The following is a 25,336-nucleotide window of genomic DNA, read 5'->3' as shown; positions in this document are numbered from 1 at the left end:
TAGTTAAAGCTTAATCTATTACCCAGAGAATTGATGAAAACATCAGAAAAGCAGTCATTCATGGGGATTAAATATTCTTCCATGTAAGTGGACGGCCTGGTTGCCTGGAGTCTCTGCTGCACTGACTAGGTGGTAGTGACATCAGGATGCAAAACATACAGTGTTGGCCCAGAAGGGGATTTTGCCATGATATGCCTTGAATATTACATTGGACATTAACACTAATGAGGGAGCCTATTGCATTGTAAAAAGTGGCATCTCATTTTTTTTAGTATCAAAACATCGTACCCCAAGGGGCAATGTGTAGACCATCAAGAAACCAGTTGCTTTGGGATATTTCAGCAGTTGCTTAGGCCAGATCTTTATGATGGTTTTTTCAGATGCCAAGTTAGATGTCCTGTTTGTGGTTAAGAGGTAAATAATAGATAATTAAACGTTAGCACTCCCGCCTGCCGTGATAGTTTCTCAGAGGGAATCCTGAGCTGTGGCAGGTCAGTCCTGGCTGGGTGTACACCCTTTGGGAGGGAGTTTCATGGGTGGGAAATGGGCCTTGGAAAAGGAGCAGGTCCTTAATGAGCTAGTGGGACTGAAGTCCTTGGGAGCTGGGAATCCCAGGCCCTGTGTGGGTGGAAGGGAGGGCTGAGAGGAAGCACTGTGTGACCCAGGGAACACAGACAGGCGTGGTGGCCCAGTGGAAACTCTCCCCTGGCTTTGGTCTGAGGGCAGACGCAAGTCACCATTCTGCAGGACTGTATCCGCCCCTCAGATGTTTCCCCTTCTCGCCCACCTGTCCTTCTGAGCCCTCACACAGCCGCCCGTTTCCATCAAATCAGAACATTTTATGAAGTCGCTTTGGAACTTGAATGCAGACAGAACAGCCTGTGCTGACACTGCTTTTCTGAAGTTACCGTGTGGGCATTTGTAATAGCCAGATAAAATCTGGAGTCTCTCAGTGTGGCTCAGAACTCAAAGGGAGTCTGTCTCAGGCAGGATCTTCAGCCTTGGAATTGACCTCTGTTCTGTGGCTTATTCCCCGGCTGATTCTTTGGCTGCTGTCTCCTGTTAGTTAAGTCCAGCATGATTTCTTTGTTATCCTGAGTTTTAAAATCCTCATTGGTTATAGTGTAATCAACCCCCTTCCTCTCCCTGCCCACTTTATCCATAGATATTTACATCCTATATGATAAATTATTGAACAATAATCAAAGTAAAATATGCTGCTGCTGCTGCTAAGTCGCTTCCGTCGTGTCCGACTCTGTGTGACCCCATAGACGGCAGCCCACTAGGCTCCCCCGTCCCTGGGATTCTCCAGGCAAGAACGCTGGAGTGGGTTGCCATTTCCTTCTCCAACGGACGAAAGTGAAAAGTTAAAGTGAAGTCGCTCAGTCGTATTGGACTCTTTGCGACCCCATGGACTGCAGCCCACCAGGCTCCTCCATCCATGGGATTTTCCAGGCAAGAGCACTGGAGTGGGGTGCCATCGCCTTCTCTGGAGTAAAGTATAGAGTTGTTCTGTTTGGGGGGTATATATTTGATTATAGAAACAAATCAGTAAATGTACCCTAAGATTAGTGAGGGTTTGTTTTTGAGCTCCTAACAGAACTTCTGTACATAGGATATAACATACTTTATTTCTCAGATAGCCTGCACTTTCTTAAACTAAAAGGTAAGCAAATCTCTAAATTAAAATAAAAATTTATTGTTCAATTGCTAAGTCATATCCCAGTCTTTGGGACCCCATGGACTGCAGCACGCCAAGAATTAAGCCCACGCTATCCAAGTTAATTTTGGACCCTCCTCTCCCAGTTGTGGCAGTATCAGTTCAGGCAGTCATATCCGACTATGTGACTCCAGCTCGCCAGGCCTCCCTGTCCATCACCAACTCCTCGAGCTTGCTGAAACTCATGTCCATCGAGTCGGTGATGCCATCCAGCCATCTCATCCTCTGTCGTCCCCTTCTTCTCCTGTCTTCAATCTTTCCCAGCATCAGGGTCTTTTCTAAGGAGTCAGTTCTTCACATCAGGTGGCTAAAGTATTGGAGCTTCAGCTTAAGCATCAGTCCTTCCAATGAATATTCAGGATTGATTTTCCTTTAGGATTGACTGGTTTGATCTCCGTGCAGTCCAAGGGACTCTCTCAAGACTCTTCTCCAACACCACAGTTCAAAAGCATCAATTCTTCGGCACTCAGCTTTCTTCACAGTCCAACTCTCACATCTATACATGACCACTGGAAAAACCATAGCCTTGACTAGATGGACCTTTGTCAGCAAGTGATGTCTCTGCTTTTTAATATGCTGTCTAGGTCTGTCATAGGTTTTCTTCTAAGGAGCAAGTGTCTTTTAATTTCATGGCTGCAGTTAACCAACTACACTGATTTTGGAGCCCAAGAAAATAAAGTCTGTCACTTGTTTCCATTGTTTGCCCATCTGTTTGCCAGAAGTGATGGGGCTGGATGCCATGATCTTAGTTTTTTGAATGTTGAGTTTTAAGTTAGCTTTTTCACTCTCCTCTTTCACTTTCATCAAGAGGCTCTTTAGTTCTTCACTTTCTGCCATAAGGGTTGTGTCCTCTCTCCCAGTTGTGGCACTATGAATTAAATTCATTTTTTAAAAGTTTATACCAGTTAATTTACTTGATAGTTATTTATAGATATTCATTATTTTTACCTATTTCATAATTTTTCTTTTAATGGTTCTTGATAGTGGCTTTTATAAATTTATATGAAGAAAAAGCATGGAAATAAATATATAAGATAGTGTATGTCATTTTCTTAAAATAGCAGTTTTAATGTTAGCTGTCTAGTTTATGATATTTAAGGAGAGACTTTTATACCATTTATTTAATCAATTTTTGGAATTGTACACTTCCTTCGTAACAACATAAGCATTTAATTTGAAAGTATTCATGTGTCCCTTGTAATATTCTTCAGAGATTTGGATATCTCCTTTCAGACATACCCTTGTTGTAAAAAATGTGGATAAATGAGTAGTATCTTGTGAGAAGCCGTGTAAGACCATTTAATATTTTCTTCTTTCTGGTTATTGTTTCCTTCTGTAGTATTGGGTGACAGCTGAATCATCTAAGTCTAGTTAGGATTCCTCAAATGAATCATTACACATTTTTTATATTTCCATATTGTAGTGGCTGAAAAAAAAATCTTAGCGAACACATAGAATGACTAACAGTATTGATCAGGCAGTAAGCCAGGAAGTGATCCAGTTTCTGAAGTGTGTGTTGTGGCCTACTGATTGTAAAGAAATATATTGTCATAATATGTAAGGGAGTAGGGAATTATCTCTTAGTTGAGTGTGATTTAGTATTACCATATGAAGCACTTGAGAAACTCAATGAATGTGTCTCAATAGAAACTGAAATAGCTTAATTAAAAAAAACTATAATTTAGGTATATGCCTATATTAATGATGATCCTATATGCAAGACAGCAAAAGAGACACAGACTTTTGGACTCTGTGGGAGAAGGTGAGGATGGGATGATTTGAGAGAATAGCATTGAAACATGTATAGTACCATATGTGAAACAGATCGCCAGCCCACGTTCCATGCATGAGACAGGGCACTCAGGGCCGGTGCCGTGGGATGACCCTGAGGGATGGGATGGGGAAGGAGGGGGGAGGGGGGTTCAGAATGGGGACACATGTACACCCACGGCTGATTCATGTCAATGTATGGCAAAACCCACCACAATATTGTAAAGTAATTAGCCTCCAATTAAAATAAATAAAATTTAAAAATTAATTAAAAATAAATTGGAAACATTAAAAATCAAAAATAATATTTCACAAAAATGATAATTTAGATATGACTATATTTGCTGTATTAATATAAAATTTTATTTAATTTGTACACTCTTGATTTCAATCCCCTTTTATTTCATCATATGTCGTTAGAAAGTAATTTATAACAGCTTTTCTCTATTTGTTTGTGTTCCTCCACTCTTTAATAAAAGGACTATCTTGGCTTCATTCATCTTTAAAACATTTAAAAGATAAAATATAAGCATCTGAACCATAGCTTAATTGTGGTTAAGCTTTAATTGGTTCGGTTGAACCAGTCATTTGAAATAACTTGACTTTAGTCACGATGTCATTTTAATTTCAGGTTTTTCCAGAGGATTCGCCTGTAACTCTATACCTGAATTTAGTCAGCAAACTAAGAAGTAATTGCCTGTAATTCTTTGTGTCTGTAACTTTGGCCTCAGAATTCCCATTGAGTAATTTTAGTAATCATCTTTTTGTTAAATTAAAGTTGACGATAAATACTTTAGGCCTTTTTTTCCTCAGTAGTGTTAGCCCAGGGATGTTTAATCATCCTCCTGACTTTGATTGGTTGGCTGTTAATACATCTTATTTAGAGATGATTTTGCTAAAGGAGACTGAGTGTCAGCGTAGTTGGAAGGGGCTTCCCGGCTCACCATTTTAATCACTTTGCTATGGGTCCTCCACAGAATCCTGCCGCATCACAGAAGCTGGAAGTTCTGATGTTCCATTGACATCACAATGGAAAGTCTTGACTTGACGGGTAAGAGCAGCCCCGTGGTGCGTCTTACTTACTTACCTGGAAGCAGTGGAGCAGTCAAGAGCTATGTGGTGTCAGAGCTGGTCTCAACTTTTTCCCATCTGATGGATTCACCTTCCGTATTGATCAGGGAAGTGTGATAACTGTGTGTTTTCACTTGTCAATTTTATTAGTATTTTTTAAAGTGACACATAATCTGTATTATCAAGTAAGTTAAGTTTTCCTTTAAAGTAATTAATTTTTAAAAATTAACTTTCAGAGTCTCTGACTTGTTTCTCCAATGTAATGGGCTATTAGTAAAAAGTCAATTTATTGAAGTCCCCAGTTATCTGGAGAATACATGTCTTAGTAAATATTACATTGGCTTGTTCCCTCAAAGCTTTTTGTATTGCCTTTGGCTTTAAATGAAAAGTGAATCCGCATCAAAAAGCATTATGGGAGCTTAAAAAGAACTATTAAAAATAATAGAAGCAGGTGTAGCCGTACCATAAAACTATTTTGAATATGAAAAACACACAATGAAGAAAAAGTTGAGATTTTAAAATACATACATGTGGCAAATTATATCAGACTTTGAAACTCACATACTGTCATTCTGTCCTTTTGTACAGAAGTTGTATTCAAAACTGCTTCCTTTGGAATATTTTAGGATTAATTTTAATAATGATTACTTACATGCATAGTTTTCTCAGTCTGGGAATAAAAACGTGTGATTGGTTTACTGATGTTTGAATACTTTATGGTGAACTGATGATTTATAAGACCAAGGAATGTGACATAAAATGAACAAAACTAGTAAATATTGTTTAGTTGCAATGTTCAGGACATGCACTTATTCTTCAAATTTTCAATTCATTGTAAACTTAAATCTTTCTGTTCTTAAGCATTTTTGATAGCCTATTAGGTCTGTCTAGAAAATCTGTGTGCTTTTTTGTTTTAGTAATTATATGACTGAATGTTGCTTTTATGATTTTATGATATGATAAGGCCTCTGAACCATTCTTCTGAATATTACAGACTAGGATTGTTTGCATTGTAAAAATAAATGCCATTTAGCTTGTAAGTGTGTTTACTTGGATATTGAAACACCAACAAAATCTTATTGCCAGTGAGAAGACTGAGATTAGTTATTTCTCCTCCTTTCTGTACTATCTTTTAAGGCATAAGTCAAAAATACAAATTCTGGCTTTATGAATGGCAGTTAGGATACTGTTGACTGGTTTTACTGGGTCAGCAGAATAGACTACAGAAGATTTGAATACCTATACTGAAATTTCAATTACTAATTCTAATGTTCTCAATTACTAATTCTAAAGGGAGTGAGTATAGTGAGATTTAAAGAAAATTAAATTTGTGGCAATATTCTGAGTTCTAAATATGAATATATATATAGAAAATAAAGCAGGACCTTTTATATTACCTATTCAGAGAACTAAATCATTAATATGTAATTGTATGGCAGTCTTGACTTAAGAAGCCATCTGATCTTTGATCTCTGAATGTTATTTAGATTACTTTGGTAAAGTATTTTTATTGACTGTAAGCAGACACTGACAGAAAATGCTGACAAAATTTAAGAAAACTGACACCTTATGCTTCTAGTATACATATATGTTCATCATAAGTACAGTATTAACTAATAGAAAATATGCCATTCAAAATCAGGAGTAATTTAGGAAACAAATCTTGGAACATGTTACCTAGCAAAATGGTTCCCAGGGTTCAGTAAATCTGGGAGCTAATGCTGTTTTAAGCCAGCTTGGGCAAAGCTTTGTTTAATCAAACAGAGTCCCTAAGTCTTAGTGTTTTATCGCAGTAAAAGTTTCTTTCTCACTCATGTTCGTGTCCCTGATGAATCCGTTGCCACTCTGCCCCGTGTCCTCCTCGTTCCTGGACCAGTGCCGAAGGCCAGCCTGTCTGGGGCGCACGAGTCTGGTGGCAGAAGGAGCCGGGACCCTGGGATCTGTAAATTGCGGTTTAGCGGCCGTGTCTGTCACCACCTCCTAGCTTTCCATTGGCTAAAGCATGTCACATGGCCAGCTCATGTCTCAGGATGGGAGCGGCTTCTTCAGAGCAGTGGTGTAGGGAAATGCTGATAGGGAGGCACAGTGCCTGTTTTAAGGGTAATATCTGGATAATCCTATCAGGCTTTTCTAGACACACAGAATGCAGCTTCTGTGTTAAGCTTCCAGAAGTCCTGTAAAAATCTGTTTAACGTGAAAAATTATTTGTGAAGCTTCTATGTGGTACGTCGAGCATATTGAACTTTGAAACCTATCTGTGAACAAGTTTTAGGGAATGAGGAGTTCATTCAGTTCAAGAGTTTCCATAAGTTTTGAATATTATCACTTTTACACTATGCAATAAGTGGAAATACACCCTACATTAAGCTTACATTCTTGTTTTATAAGTTACTTTAAAATGAAAGAAAATTACTGCCGACTGGACCCTCTGTGGTTTGAATACAGAATTTGAGAAGGGAAATAATGATCCTCATAATAAATTCTTCCCTGTGTTTACAGGACTTTTGACAGATATCCAATTGGATATAGAGGAAGAGCATGAGAATGGGTAGTTTGCTTTTTCCAGTAGTAATATAATTATTTTACCATGTAATGGTAATCAAGTGCTTCTACTTAAAGTCAATTTCAGGAATCATTCTGGAGAGAACGAATACACAGACTATAAGGTTTTCTAATGTACATGAGTTTTCTAATGTACCCCGAGGTCGTATTCCCTATTCAGTGATTGCATTGCTCTGTCCTATACTTGGTAGAAAATTGATAGGCATAATGACCTCCTCAGCTAGTGTTATGATTAATCCCACAAGTTGTGTAAAATATTGTGACCACACCTGTGTGGATTAAGATGATTTCAGTATTGAGGATTATACTATAAGCAGTGTTGTCTGATAGTTTATAGTTCCTTAAGATTGGGGAAAAGGAACATTCTTAGAAATATGTTTATTCAGAGAAATTTAGGCATAAATCCTAGTTCTGGAACTTTTAAGTTGAAAGAATTTGGGTGATTATTTAACCTCTGAAATTTTGTTTTCTCATCTTAATATTGGATAATGATCTCTACCTCATGGAGTGCTGATAATGAAATGAGGGAATTAAGTTGAGTGCCTGGTACAGTGCCTGGCGCATGAGATGCTCTTGAGACATGATAGTTAAGAAACGTGATCACAGTTCAGTAATCTTGGATGAACTATAATATACCTTTATTACAGTGTATGAATGTATAAACTATGTTTGCATATTTATATTCAAACACTTCCAAGAGTTTTAAAAAATTGTCCTTAATGTATAAGTATCCTACAGATTTATTGAAAAATAAAAGTGGCTTTATCCTTATCCGAAAAGGTGAATGCTGTGGAAGTACTAGTCACCCTGTGAACTAATAAATCAGTTCTTGCCACTGAGAACATAGAAGTCCTAACAGAGTGATTGCCAAATGTGGATATATGGCCTCGCCTCTGCATTTTAAGGTTGGCATCAAAGAAGTACAATTTTTTATAATCTCACATGGTACAAGAACAAGAGAGATTGCCACAGAAATTGTCTTCAGCATGTAGAGCAAACGCTGTTTGGTTTCAAAAGAGTGTTTCTACTTTAAGATTTCTTTTTTTTTTTTCAAATGCAAACTATTATTTACTTATTTATTTATTTATTTAATTAGTTGGAGGCTAATTACTTCACAACATTTCAGTGGGTTTTGTCATACATTGACATGAATCAGCCATGGAGTTACACGTATTCCCCATCCCGATCCCCCCTCCCACCTCCCTCTCCACCCGACTCCTCTGGGTCCTCCCAGCCCACCAGGCCCGAGCACTCGTCTCATGCATCCAACCTGGGCTGGTGGTCTCTTTCACTTTAGATAATATACATGCTGTTCTCTCGAAACATCCCACCCTCGCCTTCTCCCACAGAGTTCAAAAGTCTGTTCTGTACTTCTGTGTCTCTTTTACTTCGAGATTTCTATGCTGCTGTTTTCCAGTGAGGCTGAGATTATTTAAATTCCTTCGATGACTTCTCTGTTGGCCTTGTCCAACAGGACAGCAGAGGATATCTCTTAGGGTTCAAAGCTTTATGTTATTTCTAAATTATAATTTAATTTAGAATAACACGCACATATAAATAATTTTGGGGTGACTTATCTTTCAAAGTGGCCCAAGTGTTTCTCTTTATAAGCGAATCATCGTTGTAGCAACTGCCAGCTATATATTCAGCTGGATCATTGATACAGTGAAACTGTTTCAGAGATAGAATATTTTCATTTTTACAGACTGTGTAGTCTGCTTGGGCAGCCATAACAAAATACCACAGACCGGGCCACTTAAACAATGGGTTTTTTTGGTTTTTTATAGTTCTGAAGGCTGATAGCCCACGGGCAAGGTGCTGACAAGCTCTGTTCTGTGTGGTTTCTCTTCTGGCTTATGGACAGTTGCCTCCTTGCTGTGTCCTCACATGACTTTTTCTCTGTGCACGTGTGGAGAGAGTGTGCTCCGGCCTCTCCCCCCTTCTTACAAGGACACCAGTTCTATCAGACAATGGCCTGACCCTGGTGACCTTACTTCACTTTTACCTACTTCTAGGGTCTGTCTCCAAGCAGACACCCAGTCACAGTGGGGTTTGAGGTTTCATTATACAAATTTGAGGGCAGCCACTTAAGTTCATACCAGAGGTATTTGTTTTTTTCTGTGCCAAAGAGAGAAGAGAACGTTAAAAAATTTTTTCTATGTTATTTAATCTATAAACAAGAAGATCTGGTTTACTGTATCATCTAAGATTCTAAAAATTATCTTTGAATCTTTGGAATGGGAGACATTTGAAATTACTAAATTCATATTTCTTCCACTTTGAAGTCACTGTGCTTTATAAAAAAGTGTCTTTTAAGGAAGGAATCAAATAGAAGAACATGAAAATCATAGTGTTTTGTATGATGGAAGAATAGCATCATTGTAAAAATTGATTTCCATGTGTATTCGTTGTTGACTTGATATGGAATGTATTTGAAAATTAGGTCAAAGAAGAAGACACTTAACTTTTTTGAGATATATGTTTCTGCTTACTATAATCAAGCCAATCCATATTTTTCATGGCTATATTCTTTTACTTTATTCAGCAGGAAAATAGCAGAGTCTTAAAGGTTCTGGAAAACAGAAAGAAAAGTTTCTGCATTTGAAACAAAGCCAGCAAAAGCCACAACAGAGTCCTAAATCTCCTATTCTCCCTGTTAATTTTCCTCCCTCTCTCTTTCTTTTTTTAATCTCCTTTTTTCATCCTCCTTTTTCTCCTTTCCTCTGATATTAGCTCTTAGGTTAGGTAATCATTGTATTTCTCAAGTAATAGTCTAAATGCAATTCTTTGAACATCTTATGTAGTACCTCTTTCTAATACATAGGAGGAACTTTCAGTTGATGAGTGTTTGGGATTAGTAATCGTATTGATGTAGACTCAATTTAACTCTTAGTTTTACTTTTGAACTTAAAAAATTGTTCTCTGTGTCACTAGAATAATTTGAGTGTCTTATGATTTGATGCCTATCTGAAAACAGAAAATATACCATAAGGAAACAAACCCTTGAGACTTTCTGTATAATAATAATTTTAAATTGATTTGTAATTTTTTTCTTCACCTTGTGTGTTTATAGGCTAGAAGATAAGCTCTTGAGGACTGATCTAATTTTGTGGATTGCAGTTAATTGGTTGAAAGTTATTATTTTACCTTTTATTTACTTTTGATTTTGGTTTCCCTCTAAAGCTATTTACAGATGACTCAAACTTAAGCCTTATATATAATAAATTTTAGCAGTGTATTTCTTTTGCATAGGCTCAGTGTACTGATTATTAAATTTACTAGATAAGGACAATACAAATAAATTGAGACATGACCACTTCATCCGTTATTACTACTCTGAAAGGTAGATAAATTATTTTTTTTTACTGAAGTCCATTTTCCCTTTGATCTCTTGTTACAGAGAATTGTGTTTCTCCAGGAAAATAAATGAATCTTGTTGTTGTTGTCATTATTCAGTTGCTCAGTCATGTCTGACTCTGCATCCTCTGTGGTCCCCTTCTCCTGCCTTCAGTCTTTCCCAGCATCATGGTCTTTTCCCAGGAGTTGGTGCTTCACATCGAATGGCCAAAGTATTGGAGCTTCAGCTTCAGCATCACTCCTTCCAGTGAATATTTCCTTTAGGATTGATTGGTTTGATCTCCTTGCTGTCCAAGGGACTCTCAAGAGTTCTCCAGCACTGCAGTTTGAAAGCATCATCTCTTTAGAACTCAGCCTTCTTAATGGTCCAACTCTTACATCCTACGTGACAACTGGAAAAACCATAGCTTTGATTAGATGGACCTTTGTTGGCAAAGTAATGTCTCTGCTTTTTAATACGCTGTCTAGTTTATCATAGCTTTTCTTCCAAGGAGAAAGCATCTTTTAATTTCACGGCTGCAGTCACCATCTGCAGTGATTTTGGAGCCCCAAAAAATAAAGTCTATCACTGTTTCCACTTTTTCCCCATCTCTTTGCCATGAAGTGATGGGGCCAGATGCTATGATCTTAGTTTTTTGAATGTTGAGTTTTAAGCCAGCTTTTTCATTCCCTTTCACCTTCATCAAGAAATTCTTTAGTTCTCTTGGCTTTCTGCCATTAGGATAGTGTCATCTGCATGTCTGAGGTTATTGGTATTTCTCCTGGCAATCTTGATTCCAGCTTGTGATTCATCTAGACTGGAATTTTGCATGATGTACTCTGCATATAAGTTAAGTAAGCAGGGTGACAATATACAGCCTTGAAGTACTCCTTTCTGAATTTTGAAACAGTCTGTGGTTCCATGTCCAGTTCTAACTGTTGCTTCTTGACCTGCATACAGGTTTCTCAGAAGGCAAGTCAGGTGGTCTGGTATTTCTCTTTCAAGAATTTTGCAGTTTGTTGTGATCCACACCGTCAAAAGGCTTTAGTGTAGTCCTGTTTTTCTGGATCTAAATGGATCCAATGGGGTGAAATTTCTCATAACATTGCTCTCAGAATTTCCATGCATATTAATATAAAATACATACTATATTTACTGAGTATTCTATGCATGCACAGAGAAGTGTAAATATATATGAGTGAATACATGTAATTTTTTCAGGTAACCTCTTCAAGAAACCTGAAGACTTAAGTTTACATTAGAGGGTCTGTTTCATTTTGGGCTGTATCCCCCAAACCTAGGAATGGTGTCCAGCACGGGGAACTTGCTTAGTGAACATTTGGTGAATTAGTAATACAAGAGTTCACATTTTACTAATTGTATATTCCATTAGTATTGATATTAATAAACATCCCCAGGTCTACTTGGAGATAGTTATTCTTCCAAGCCTTAGTTCAGGGAGAGGAGTGTTCCTCATAAATAAGTCTTTAAGTTGCAGTTAGTCCTATAATCAATAGATGTTAGTGATCTTAAGAACTTAAAATGAGTGGCAAAATAATTTCTGGGTACCTGTTGTATTGTTCATAGGATACATTGAGTCAGCAAGAGTTTATTAAGACTTGTAAGCCTTGTGCCAAGTACTTCCCTAACACTTTACCAGTGACCTTTTGCGTGGAGTGCATGTGAAGGTTCTGAGATAGAAGGAAGGCAAATTGGTTCAGGATGGGTCACAAGAGATGCTGTGTGGTACTTGTATTTAGTTAATACATAACAGAAAGGTTGACTTAAGTCCCCACTTAGATGTTTTTTTCTGGGGGGGGGTACTATTTTTAGGATATTTCTATATTCAAATTGATTTATAAAGATGTTAGAGAAGAACATTGTGTTTTGGTTTGTGTTTATGTGTGTGTGTGTTTTGATTTTATAAACTTTGGTAATCTGCTTGATTTTCAGTTGTTCTGCCTCTGACATGGTTTTATTGCTGTTCTTAAAAAGCAGATGAGTTATGAAGTTATTTCAGTGTTTCCTTAACATTTACTGTAAGGCCATTTATTACCAAGTGTCTCTTTGAGGAAACGTATTCCACTTCAGGAATGTAATGTTTTAAGCTGTTGAATTACCATAGGCATAAACAGTGTACAGGTTTCTGGAAAGGTCAGTTAGACGGGGAGGAGCTGGCTTCTGAACCAGGCTTAAATAGTAAGATACCGTGTAACTGGTGAGCACTGTCCCAAGCATGTTCAGTTATGCCATACTAGTTACTAGGTTAGAGGGAGTGAAACCCGCAAAACGTGAGGCGTATCCATGGGCAGAGAAGGGCAAACCCTCAGGCGCCACCCAGATGGTCCAATCTGAGACTCTGAATCATGCACTTAATACCTGCTATGCTTTCAGTATCGTTAGAGATGCCTGTTCATCAAACAGGTGTGTTATATAAAGAGACAACAGAGGAAAGTGTGAAGTTAGCAGCCAGCGTCAATCCCCTGTTTAAATACAAACCTCTTTGTCAGTCATTTTGTTCTGCCTTTTGCTGACACTTACAGCTCATCTCTTGGGCTTCCCTAGAATCAACCTGCAATGCAGGTTCGATCCCTGGGTTGGGAAGATCCCCTGGAGGAGGGCATGGCTTCCCACTCCAGTATTCTTGCCTGGAGAATCCCGTGGACAGAGGAGCCTGGCGGGCTGCAGTCCATGGGGTTGCAAAGAGCCAGACACGACTAAAGCGACTTAGCACTCACACACGCACAGCTCATCTTTCGGTCCGTTTAGTGACATCAATACTTAAAGGAATGATAGTTTTCAGGTTTGAAAGTTTTTCCTGTTAAGATAATGGGTATTGGTTTTCTTTATTGCTGACATAACATAAATCTGTCTTATTGATGGTAAAGGTGTGCCAGTTATGTTTCTCTTTATTAATTTTGAACTAATCATCAAAGTCACAGAATTTTTTAACTCATTATTCCTTTTATAATAAAATATTCCATACATTAGAATTTATAATGTGCCTATGAAAAAAAATTTTAGAACTTTTACTTCCCAACGCTTATAAAGATTCTTTGCTGCTAGATTGTCAACTGCCTAATACTCATTCTTGCTTCCTGGAGGTTAAAATGATAGGTAGAGAGGTAGAAACTTAAAGATTTCCTTAGAGAAGACAAATTTAAATGGATCACTTTTTTCAGCTGTAATTTGCTCTCAGAAGCATGGGCTCTGGAGTCAGATGGACTTTACACAAGACTGAATCCAACTCAGTTGATTACTGATTGTACTGTGGGAAAGTTACTTTTCTTCATCTGTGAAACGGGTGAATATGGCCTGTGTAAAGTTCTTACAGAGATTAAAAGTGCTGGGGGTCACGGTGCCAACCCAGCACAGGGCAGGGTTGCTAAGAAAATGTGTTTGCTCTCACAGTGGACAGTAGGTGAGAGTGGTATTTGACTCTCTTTGCTGCTCTAACCGTTCCTTGAAATGGAATTTCAAGCATGTTATTATCTCTGTTCACAGCGAGAGAAATGTCTTTACTATGTTGCACATCTTTATTCTATGACGTCTTTTTTGAGTACAGCATTGGTTTTAAGTCATTAAAGAATAACATTTACTCTTTATGTTGTTAAATACCTTAAAATATTTCCTATACCATCATAATAAGAAGCTTATTTATACTTTGCCCAATTTAATTTTGTAATTTTATTAAAGTGTAATCAAAGCTCAAGTATCTAAAAGTATTAGGAGGTAAGTCATCTATCATTCAGTGAGGTATAGTTATTTTAGGAATATCATCGCCTCATGCAATGTTGGTATTAACAAAGTTATCACCTCAAACAACAGGTAAATTATTTAAGTGTAATAGTACATTTTTATAATCTACACAATTTTCTTCAAAGACTATAATTATTTTAGTAAAACAAAGAGCTGTATTATGAATTCTTAACGAAATTTAAAGTATGAGAGCTATTTTTGTAAATTAATTATTGCAACCTAACTAAAAGGTTTAAAATTTTTTAAACAGCTATGACCTTATTCTACTAGTTTATCCATAAACTAGAGGAGCAAGATTCTCCTTCATTTTAGGTGGTTGGCTTAGCATTTCATAATTAATTGATCCAAGAGAAGAAAGTATTTTTATTTCTAGTAATTTTCATGAACTTGAAGCATTACAGTTTGTCCTTTGTCCCTAGTAACTTTTATTTATTTATTTTTATTATCTCTGTAATTAGTATATATCAACTGGTTTTGAAGATAATTTAGGACTATCTATGAAAATACCTTGGTTCCTTCAAAAAGCTTCTCTCTAAGTTAACATGTATGTATTAGGATGTTTGTGTGGTCTTTTTATAGCAGTTTTTCCCTTTCCTAGTCAAATAGGTGAATTTTCTAATCATAACTATGGATTTTATAGACTTTAATTATACACTTTTTCAACTATTAGTATACTGCATATCGAAATTCTAAACTACTCTGGCTCCCCTATAAGAGTGAAGACTTCGCACTCTTTTTCTAGCTCTTGTATGCCTTTTTTAGAACCGGAACTACCTATAGTAATCTCACTGGAAAGATTGTTTTACTTAAAAGGTAAAAGTGACATACTCTCTGTTCCTCTTATTTATCTGATAAATACTTACTGGAACTACTATGTGCAAAGTGTTAGACATTGTCAGATGGTCACATTATGGTAACAGAAGGCAAGCTCATTAGGTAGAGTGTAGATAGATAAATAGACCTCCCTAAGAGTTCTGAGGAAGATCTTAAATTCCAGGTAGGACATCAGGGAAGACTACACAGAGGGATAAATCCAGAGTCTGGAGAAGGGGGATGCAGACATGCCTCAGTGTGTTGCACTTTTCAGATGTTGCATTTTTTGCCAGTTGAAGGTGAGACAGCCTCGTGTTGAGCAAGCTTATCACCATCTTTTTTCCCAACAGCTGTCACTTTCTGTGTGCTTGTCGCATTTTGGTAATTCTTGCAGTGTTTTAAACTTTCCCATTATTACTGTATTCATGATAATGATCCGTGTTCAGTGATCTTTAATGTCACTATTATGGAAAATTATGACTTGCTGAAGGCTCAGAGATTGGTTAGCATTTTTAAGGAATAAAGTATTTTTTAATTAAGGCATGTACCTTTTTTTAGGGATAATGCTATTGCCCACTTATTAGACTATTACTATAGTGTAAACATACTTTTATATACACTGGGAAACCAAAGAATTTGTGCAGCTTGCTTTATTATGACATTTTCTGTATTCGGGTAGACTAGATCTAAATCCACAATATCTTCAAGGTATGCCCTAGACCCCTTTTGCTATTTGAATGGAATGTTTGTAAGGGTAAAATAGAAAATCTTAGTCCAGAGCTAGATGTAAAGAGGGTCTTGAATGTCAGGGTGAATTTCCTTTTTTCTTTTACTTTTCTTTTTAAGGCAGATAAACCACTGAAAAATTTTGAGCAGATAATATAAATGAGATGGATTGAAAGGGAAAAGAAATAGGCTTTGGAAAGTTTGGTTTGAGGGGCTTTACCTTATCCCAGGCAAAAGGAAATTTGTTTTTCTAATAGAGTTTGAGAGTTGTAAATAGAATCATTGTAGGAGATATGAAGGTTGTATCCTGTTTTGATGTGTCTTAAAATATTTTGGATTGAGGTATCCAGCTCACCAAATCAAATAAGTCTTTTCCCATTTTGCAAGGCAAAAATTAATAGATACTCACTTTTAATGATTCCTTTAATGAAGATGTTCTCAAATGTCTGATGCCTGCCACTGTTGATGTGTGTGTGTTTCTGTCTGTTTTTAGTGACTGTAAATTTTAGCTTTCACTGTTAAGAATTTCTCAAAGAATATACACCCTGTCTTGTCGCTTGAACCAAACTACCAATGTGCAGAATTCAGCACCAGATTGAACTTGTGTTGGGGGTGTAGAGGAATCATAAGAGGGAAGGAAAGCAGTGGGGGTGGTTGAAAAGGAAGTCAGAGATAGGTTTTTAATATAAGTTGTAGATGTTTAGATTATACTACTACTGGAGGTGGATAATAGAAACCAATTTGTGGGAGGGGATGGGATGGAATGGATTTGAAACACAAAGAGGATATCTGTGTAATTATGTATAGGATGTATTTATGAGTTTTGTTCTGAGTTTGGAAGAGATTCCAGCTGAAGATAGGTATAGCTTAAGAGAGAGGTCGTAAAGCTGACTTTGAAAATTGGTGAAAGTAGAAAATAAGGCTAAGATAGATTCTTTGAAAAACACCTACCTACTTGTTAAGAGAAGTATAAAGGAAAGAAAAACAATCAGGTCTGTGGTGGGAAAAGCAGTAAAGTGTAGTGCTAAGGAAGATGGGAAAGAGTTTTCAAGAAAAATATGAGACGTTTAATGCTTTAAAAAGGTGTTTGGGCTTTCCCCTTTGGCACGCCATGAAGATCCTGGTGTTGCCCTGGGCCAGCGCCCTGCCTGGTGTTACCGGTATGGTAAGAATAAGCCGTACCCAAAGTCCCGCTTCTGCCGAGGTGTCCGTGATGCTAAGATCCACGTCTTCATCTTCAGGCATAAGAAGGCAAACATGGATGAGTTCCCACTCTCAGTGGCCACATGGTGTCAGATGAGTATGAGCAGCTCTCCTCTGCAGCCCTGGAGTCTGCCCGTATTTGTGCCAACAAGTACATGGTGAAAAGCTGTGGCAAAGATGGTTTTCACATCCGAGTGCGGCTCTGCCCTTTCCACCTTATCTGCGTCAGCAGGATGTTGCCTTGTGCTGGAGCTGATAGACTCCAGACAGACATGTCCGGTGCCTTTGGAATGCGCCAGGGTTCACATTGGCCAAGTCGTCATGTCCATCTGCACCAAGCTACAGAACAAGGAGCATGTGATTGAAGCCCTCTGCCGGTCCAAGTTCACGATTCCTGGCTGCCAGAAGATCCACATCCCCAAGAAGTGAGGGTTTACTAAGTTTAATGCGAGTGAATTTGAGAACATGGTGGCAGAAAAGCTGCCCATCCGGGATGGCTGTAGGGTTAAATACATCCCTAATTGTGGTCCCCTGGGCAGTTGGCGGGCCCACACTCATGAGATCATCAGCGCTTGTTCCCCTCCTTAATCATGCTCACCAATAAATGGCTAATTCCTGTCAAAAAAAAAGGTGTTTGGGTTAGGTGTTCCATGGGTCCTTTGGAGAAAATAGTTTTAAAATTAATTTTATTATTAAAGTATAGTTGATTTACAACATTTATTATATAACAAATGATTTAATACTTTTTACATTGGGCTTCCCCAGTGACTCAGCTGGTAAAGAACCCGCTTGCCAGTCCAGGAGACTCAAGAGACTTGAGTTTGATCCCTGGGTCCGGCTAGATCCCCTAGAGAAGGAAAAGGCAACCTGATCCAGTTTTCTTGCCTGGGAAATTCCATGGACAGAAGAGCCTGGCAGTCCATGGGGTTGCAAAGAGGCAGACACGACTGAGTGCACATGTCCACATTTGATTGTTTATGCTCCATTTGAATTTTCCTTAAAATATTGGCTATGTCCTCGGTGCTGTACAATATATCACTGTAGCTTATTTATTTTATACATAATATTTGTATCTGCCTTTCTCTTGCCATTCCTCTTTTCCCTCTCCCTGTTGGTAACTGCTAGTTTTCTGTATCCATGTTTCTGTTTTATTACATTCATTTGTTTTTTTTATTTTTTAGATTCCACATAAGTGATAATAATATTTATCTTTCTCTGACTTATTTCACCAAGCATTCTACTGTCTAGGTCCATCTATGTTATTATTATTGGCAGAATTTCATTTCTTTTTTATGGCTGAATAATATTCTGTGTGTGTGTGTGTGTGTGTGTGTGTCTGTGTGTCTGTGTGTATTTGTACACATACTATATATACCACGTCTTTCTTTATTCATTCATCTGCGGATGGATACTTGGGTTGCTTTGTTATCTTAGCTCTTGTAAATAATGCTGCTATGAATATTGGGGTGCAAGTGTCTTTTCAAAGTAGTGTTTTTATTTGGGGGAGATGTATACTCAGAAGTGGAATTGCTGGGTCGTATAGTCATTCTATCTTTAGTTTTTTGAGGAACCTTCCTACTGTTTCCCATGGTGGCTGCACCAGTTTACACTCCCACTAGCAGTGCACCGGGGTTCCCTTTTCTCTACGTCCTCGCCAGCGTTTGTTATTTGTGGACTTTTTTGGTGATAGCCATCTTCACGTGGTTTTGATTTAAATTTGGAGAAGCAGTTTTTGCAGAGTAGTCAAGGCAGAAAGTATTTATATATAGTTCAAATACTCCCCCTCTCATTTCCACTCTTGATTTGATTTTTACATGAAACTCTGTTGAGCCAGTCTTCATGGAAGGATCTAAACTGACTTACAGAGCCACCTCCTGGTAACATAGAACTTATCTTCTGTAAATATAGTTTTAATATGCTTTTCTTTAAATGTGTTACCTAAGATTGCTTCAGATCAGATGCTAATATCATTTCCTCAGGTACACTAAGTGTTACTTTCTTTAAAATATCATCATCAAACATACTTCCTAAGTGCCTCACCCATAGGGGCTTACATTTTCTATGTAACTGGCATTAGATACGGATGATAAATGAATTTCTTGTCATTGAACAGTTCTTCTTTTACAGGAAGTACAGTTTTACTTTAAAAAAAACTTTCTGTTTTAATAAAGATCTCATAGAAAACTTTCTGGATTAGTAGGGCCACCTGCATATGAAATTTCTAGGTTAGAATAAAATATATAGTTACTTTTGTTTCCATCTTCAGAGAATAGTTGTAAGGATATAAAAGACTCAACCTAAAAGTAGTAATAATGATTATAATTTTAAAGAACTGTAGTAGTTTTTATTTGCATTTTATGTGCTAATTTCTCTTTTTATGTGGAAGTGTGTGTGTGTTTAATCTTCACAGTGGACCCTTAGATGCAGGTATCTTTACTCTCTTTTCATTTATGAGAGAACTGAGGCTCAGAACATTTAAATTGTGTGAGCTTTTTGTCTAATTCAAAATAGAGCCAGGATTCAGATCAGCTCTTTGTGACTGTCAAAGACCGTATTGTCTGCATGGCCCGTGCCATTTGATGAGGTATTTTTGAAATTTGAGTTTTAATACCCTTAGTGGCAGCTACTCACTCCAGTTTGGGTGCCCAGTACCTCACTGCTTTCTTCCAACTGGGGATGACTGGATCATTTTCATTTGCTTAAATGTATTGTCATTCTGTGCTCTTGATTGTCAGGCAGTCTTCTGCATATTTAATTCCCCTATTGAATCTTCACATCAGTTATATTTCTCCTTCAACATTTTATTTTGAAACTTGAGACAAATAGCATATGTTTACACCTACCACCTAGATTCTGCCATTAACATTTTACTTATTACTTATTTTATTACATTATCTATAATCTGCTCATCCATAAATTCATTTTTGATGCATTTAAAAAGTAAAGACATCACTGCAAATATTTTAAATACTTCAGTATGTATATTATTGACCGTAGCTCAGCATTTATATACAACTTTTTTCTTTTGATGTAAAATTTACATTCACTGAAAGGCATAAATCGTAAATACACATTTTCTGGATTTGATAAACTCATATACTCACCTGTGTAACTCAAATACCTTTGAAGACGTAAAATATTACTACTGATAGGTGTCTCTCTTTATTCCCATTTTGTGCCTGAGGAAACTGAAACACAGTGAAATTAAATAATCTGCCTGAGGTCACACTGCTAATTGAAGCAGAGCTGGAATTCAGGCTCTGGGAATCTGGCTGTAGGGTTTGTGCTCCTAACAGCACCCTCAGTCTGCCTGCCCTCACGTGTCCAGGTATCCTTTTACATTCACATGTACAAATGTCATTTTAATTTATAACATAAGAGTGTAGACACAGAAGTAGTATGCTTGGGATTAGTGAGAGTAGAAAGGCCTTACATCCTTGCAAAAGTATATGTGGCAAGAGAAACTAAGAAGGAAAGAAGTGCCTTCGTCAGCATACCACGGTGAATCTAACGATTGTGTCCCGGCTGGCATCCTTGAGTAATGTTTCCGGGTATAAAGTGACAGTCAGCCTCTTCGTGGCGACAGCGAGGTTCAGGAACACCCTAACTGCCACTTGGAGGGTTGAAAGTAAATAATATTCCGTGCAGTTTTGCACTAAGCATATTTTGCTGCACTATGACTATTAGAAAACTGTTCATCTGTGTGTCGTACATGCAGTGCCTCTTGCCTTGATGTCTCAGGCTCAAATAATAGAATTGACCAATTTGGGATTTATAGTTGTGAAATTTGTAAAGCTTTTATAACAAAGAAACTGAATGGAATTCTTTGGCCTTTCCAAATTTCATAAAAATATGCATAAATATTGAAATAACTGATACTTATTTTTTGTTTGTAGTTCTTAGGTGTACTATTCCTATGAGAAGAAATTGTATCTTTCCTGCATTGTGTTCATATCACAAGCCATGTATTAAAATTGGCCAGTTTCTTTTGTTCTTTTGTTCCTTTATTCAATTATGAAAAAGTACTGTCATTTATATTTTTTAAAATCCTAAGTATTGTTCAAAAAGCAAAGACAAAAAACATGTAGTTAACAAAACCTAGCCTGTCACTAGAGGGCAGAACAGTACTATAGTTGATTTGACAATTTAAAAAATTGCTGAACGTGGGAAAATGTTGATGTACAATTGAAGAGAAGTCTCTTTGTGTTTTTATTTTTGTGTCTTGCTGTGAAATCCACCAGCATACTTATTTGACTTTTACCAAAGGAGCTTTGCTGATAGTTGTAGAAAATTGATTACAATTGATTGCTTGCAAAAAGACATGATTATTTAAGAGCTTCAGTATATCAAGAGAAAATGCAGTGCTTACCAAGAGGTGCATTAAATTATTTCTACTGTATGTAGTACTCTGAAGTAAAGTTGCAGTATAGACTTTAGGTGTGGCGTCATGAGAGAACACGTTTGAGACAGGTTTACTAGTATTTAGATGTAAGAACTCATTGAAATATAGAACTTTTGATCTTTCAGCTGAAATTTGTTGAATCATTAAGATTTTGAAATGATAGCTGTAAAAGCAGTGAACTAACTCTAGCCCTTTTTTAAAAATGTTAACATTTTGTCAGTGCCTGTTCACATAGTTTTATTTCTCTTTGAAATTTTCTATCATTCTGATGTAGTTTCATTTTGCTTTATTTTTTCTGATAGACTTTAGATAATTCAAGCTCTAAAATTATTCTAGTGAGTAACCTCAGCAGTTCATTGTCTGAACGCATAGCTTTATCTTAAGTGTGTAGTTTGGATTTTATTCTGTAAAAACAGTTTGGATTTATAAGTGATTCATTTGTAGTAGAGAATATGGGATGTCAGTAAAAGTCCTAGAGTTTGGAATTAGAAGATTTGTGGCCCCAGTTATCATGTTCTTGCCTGTGGCCTTGGGCAAGTCACATTACCTTTCTGAAGTAACCATTGTCTAAGTTGAAGAATTGGAAAAATATTTCCATATTTTCTGCTAGGTTAATTTGAGAATTGTGTTTTTATCTGTGTAGATGTGTCTCCAAAGATGCTACTGTGTAAGGATGAATTTTAATAGATAAAGATAAATAAGCTCAGAAAAAGCTTATAATTGACCACTTCAAAGTTATTTCTATCATAAATTTGGTAACACAGAGACACTTACTACAGGAGTAAATGATACAAAAAATGTGGTTTCCGACTTGAAACCCAAGTTCAAATTACTGCCCTCCGCCCTGTCTCTGAGTATGTCTGATGCTTAAGCTCTCTGTAACTGCTGACTGTGGCTCCTCTCACGCTGTTCTACCCTCTTGTTTATTTCCATGTTCCCTCTCTCTGTGTCTCTCCTGACTGTCTTTGGTCTCTCTCTGTGTTTCTCTTATCCCAGGCACCCTCAGGAAGACCCCAAGCCTCTAACAGTACCTGCTATCATCTCCAGCATGTTTGTAGATGTGGAGGATTCACTGGCTTATTGAGACATACCAGAGGCGAATTGTTCCACTGTAGTAAGTCAATCAGCATTTATTAAGTGACTACTGTTTACAGAGCACAGTTGATGGTGCTTTGGGCAAAGAAGAGTGAGTTAGGGCACAGCTCTGCGGAAATAAACTTGTCAACACTTCTCGGTGGCTCTTGCAAGCTGTTGCTGCTGCTAAGTCGCTTCAGTCGTGTCCGACTCTGTGCGACCCCATAGACGGCCGCCCACCAGGCTCCCCCATCCCTGGAATTTTCCAGGCAACACTGGAGTGGGTTGCCATTTCCTTCTCCAATGCATGAAAATGAAACGTGAAAGGGAAGTCACTCAGTTGTGTCTGACTCTTAGCGACCCTGTGGACTGCAGCCTCCCGGGCTCCTCCATCCATGGGATTTTCCAGGCAAGAGTACTGGAGTGGGCTGCCATTGCCTTCTCCGCTTGCAAGCTAGACACATGCAAATGAAACAACAATGAAGTAAAAAGCTGACAAATAATTATATAAGTGAGTTGTGTTGTTAGAAAACCAGGGGGTATTAATCAGGTTTCCTGCATGAGTTTAAAATTAGGTTTTGAAGTATTGTTGGAAAAAAGATTGAGGAAAAAGAGTGTAGAAGTGAGTAATTTCTGTGGGACTTGGCAAGCCTGTTTCCTTGCCTGTGGAGTGAGTCCCAAGGGTAGTGAAAGGAGTTTCCGCCTACCGACAACTAACTTTCCTTAAACTTCCAGTCTTAGAGAAGTCAGGGTATGAAAAGAAGTACAGCTAAATTGAGACTTTCCATAAACATACATGGTATCTGTTGCCAGTTTTAGAATTTAGCGAGTTTAATGGTAAATTGTGATTATGAAGTAATAATGAGGTACTATGACATAAAGTTCATACAAACTATTAGCATATGGTCTAGGGATGCATTATAAATGGTAAGGTATGAAAATAGTAAACTGCGGTATAACAAGACGGTTTCATGTTTGTGTTGGAAATTTATTTGTGCTGTTATATTTTAGATAGTCCTACGTACAGGCTCACCCTGGCTTTCACAGTTGGATACGGTTTGAATCTCGCCTCTACTTGCTGTTTAATGTTGGGCAGTCTTTGAAACAGAAATCTCAGTTTCCTTCTGTGTTAACTAAGGGTAAAATATTTACCTCAAAGAGTTGTTGTGTGAGTTAAAAGAGATAATTTTTTAAAGTCCTGAGTATGTGCTAGGTACTTGCAGCTTCTTAAAAAGTACCTTTTTAGTACTTTTTATAGTTTGTTAAAATAGTTAAATATTTTTAGTTTAAAATAGTTTAAATTAGTTTAAATTAATAGCTTAAAATAGTTTGTTAAATATATTATTAATTTTCTGAACGCTTTTTAAAAATAGAAGTAACTCCATAGTATTTAGAAAGTGCTATACACGCACGGGGTATTTATTTAGTGAATAAGATACACATAACATTAACTTGAATAACTAAGTACCTACCACTAACTTAGGAGACAGAGCTATGCCTGGCCCAGATTCCACCAACTCTTTTTAACCACCACCACAATGCTGAGTGTTGAGTTTATGACTTCCTTATTTTTCTGTATAGTTTTTTCATATTTTATATATCCCCTACATTGTTTTGCTTCTTTTTGAAATTTATATTAAATAATATATGTTTCCTTTTGCAATACCTATCTTGCCCCTCAACATGTTTGAGAGAATCCCCCTTCTTATACTTGTGATTCACTTATGATCACAGTTATATTTTGTTGTATGAAAGTTCCACATTTTCATTATTTATCTAGTATTTATTCCATAATAAATAATAATTCTGTTATTTATCCACTTTCTTTTGATGTCTATTTAGATTGTTTCCAGTTTATGTTATGACAGAAAAAATTGCAAAGGAAAAAGTCTTGGGAGTCCTGTTTATGCTTCTTAACACATATATTTCTCTGGGATATATGTTCATAGGTATAAATGCAGAATCAACCCATCCTGAAACTCTATAGGATCATGGCAAATGGGTTTCTACAGAACTTACTACATTTTATCCTCCCTCTAGCTGAGTTGAAGTGTTTTCATTGTGTATTTCCTGTGTTGTGGTGGTTTAGGTTTTGTTGTTACTGTCACAGAATCCTGTCTGACTTCGCAGCCCATGGACTGTAGCCCGTCAGGCTCCTCTGTCCATGGAATTTCCCAGGCGAGAGTACTGGAGCGGGTTGCCATTTCCTTCCTCAGGGTATTGTCCCAGCCCAAAGATCCATCTCACGTCTCCTGCATTGGAGGCAGAGTCTTTACCACTGAGCCACCAGGGAAGCCCATATCTCCTATATAGTTCTTTAAAATCACTAAATTTTTGTTTAAATTTTTGTAACTTGTCCAGAACATCATTTTAACAATAATCTTTATGACTTTTTAAAAAGTTAGTTTTATCCTCTGCATCAGGTGCTTTTATTTCTCTTAGTCTTCCAATTGTCAGTTACACCTTTTCTCAAACCCAGTTAAGTCCAGACATCCTGAAATAGCTGGGTGTGTTCACCAGTTAAGTTCTTTCTCCCAGGAAAGCTATGTCAAAATAGTGTAATGTTCTTTTATATTAGATGAAAATTACCAGCTATTCCTGACTAAAATTTTTAAAAATAGTTTGGGCAGGGAAATGTACACATCTTTTACTGATTATTTTGTCCTTAATCTGAGTTGCGATAGAAAAAGAGGACTATCTTTTCGGAGGACTTTATGGAGGACTGTTCGCAACCTGTGATTTGTTCTGTGTTGCGAAAGTCCCAAAAGCTTGAGTAAGTGACAGCTTGCATTTGCTAGTCTCTCCCTCTTTCTCTCCTTTTCCCACTTCTGTAGTTCTCAGCCATTGGTTCTTCTGGTATCTGATTATACTTGCACAGTCCATTCCAGTTTTCATATCA

General features: G+C 37.3%; 1 protein-coding gene and 1 pseudogene across 10 annotated transcripts in view; both read left to right on the top strand.

Moving 5' to 3' along the window:
* BBX (BBX high mobility group box domain containing) overlaps window positions 1–25,336 on the top strand; it is a 281,884-nt gene that overhangs the window by 123,219 nt on the left and 133,329 nt on the right. For 8 of the 10 annotated variants that reach the window (XM_065913530.1, XM_065913529.1, XM_065913521.1 and 5 more), the window contains one exon: window positions 4,468–4,541. The exons of 1 other annotated variant lie outside the window; for it this stretch is intronic. The gene's annotated coding sequence lies outside the window, so the exon portion shown is untranslated. Of the gene's footprint in view, window positions 1–4,467; window positions 4,542–4,726; window positions 4,747–25,336 lie in introns of those variants that run through there. One more of the 10 variants, XM_065913528.1, reaches the window with a different exon arrangement.
* LOC136152539 (large ribosomal subunit protein uL16-like) lies at window positions 6,375–17,549 on the top strand (annotated as a pseudogene).

The sequence above is a fragment of the Muntiacus reevesi genome, chromosome 21, assembly GCF_963930625.1.
Source record: "Muntiacus reevesi chromosome 21, mMunRee1.1, whole genome shotgun sequence".
NCBI classification, from domain to species: Eukaryota; Metazoa; Chordata; class Mammalia; order Artiodactyla; family Cervidae; genus Muntiacus; species Muntiacus reevesi.
Note: the sequence above shows the minus strand (reverse complement) of the source record. Positions and strands in the feature narration are given on the sequence as shown.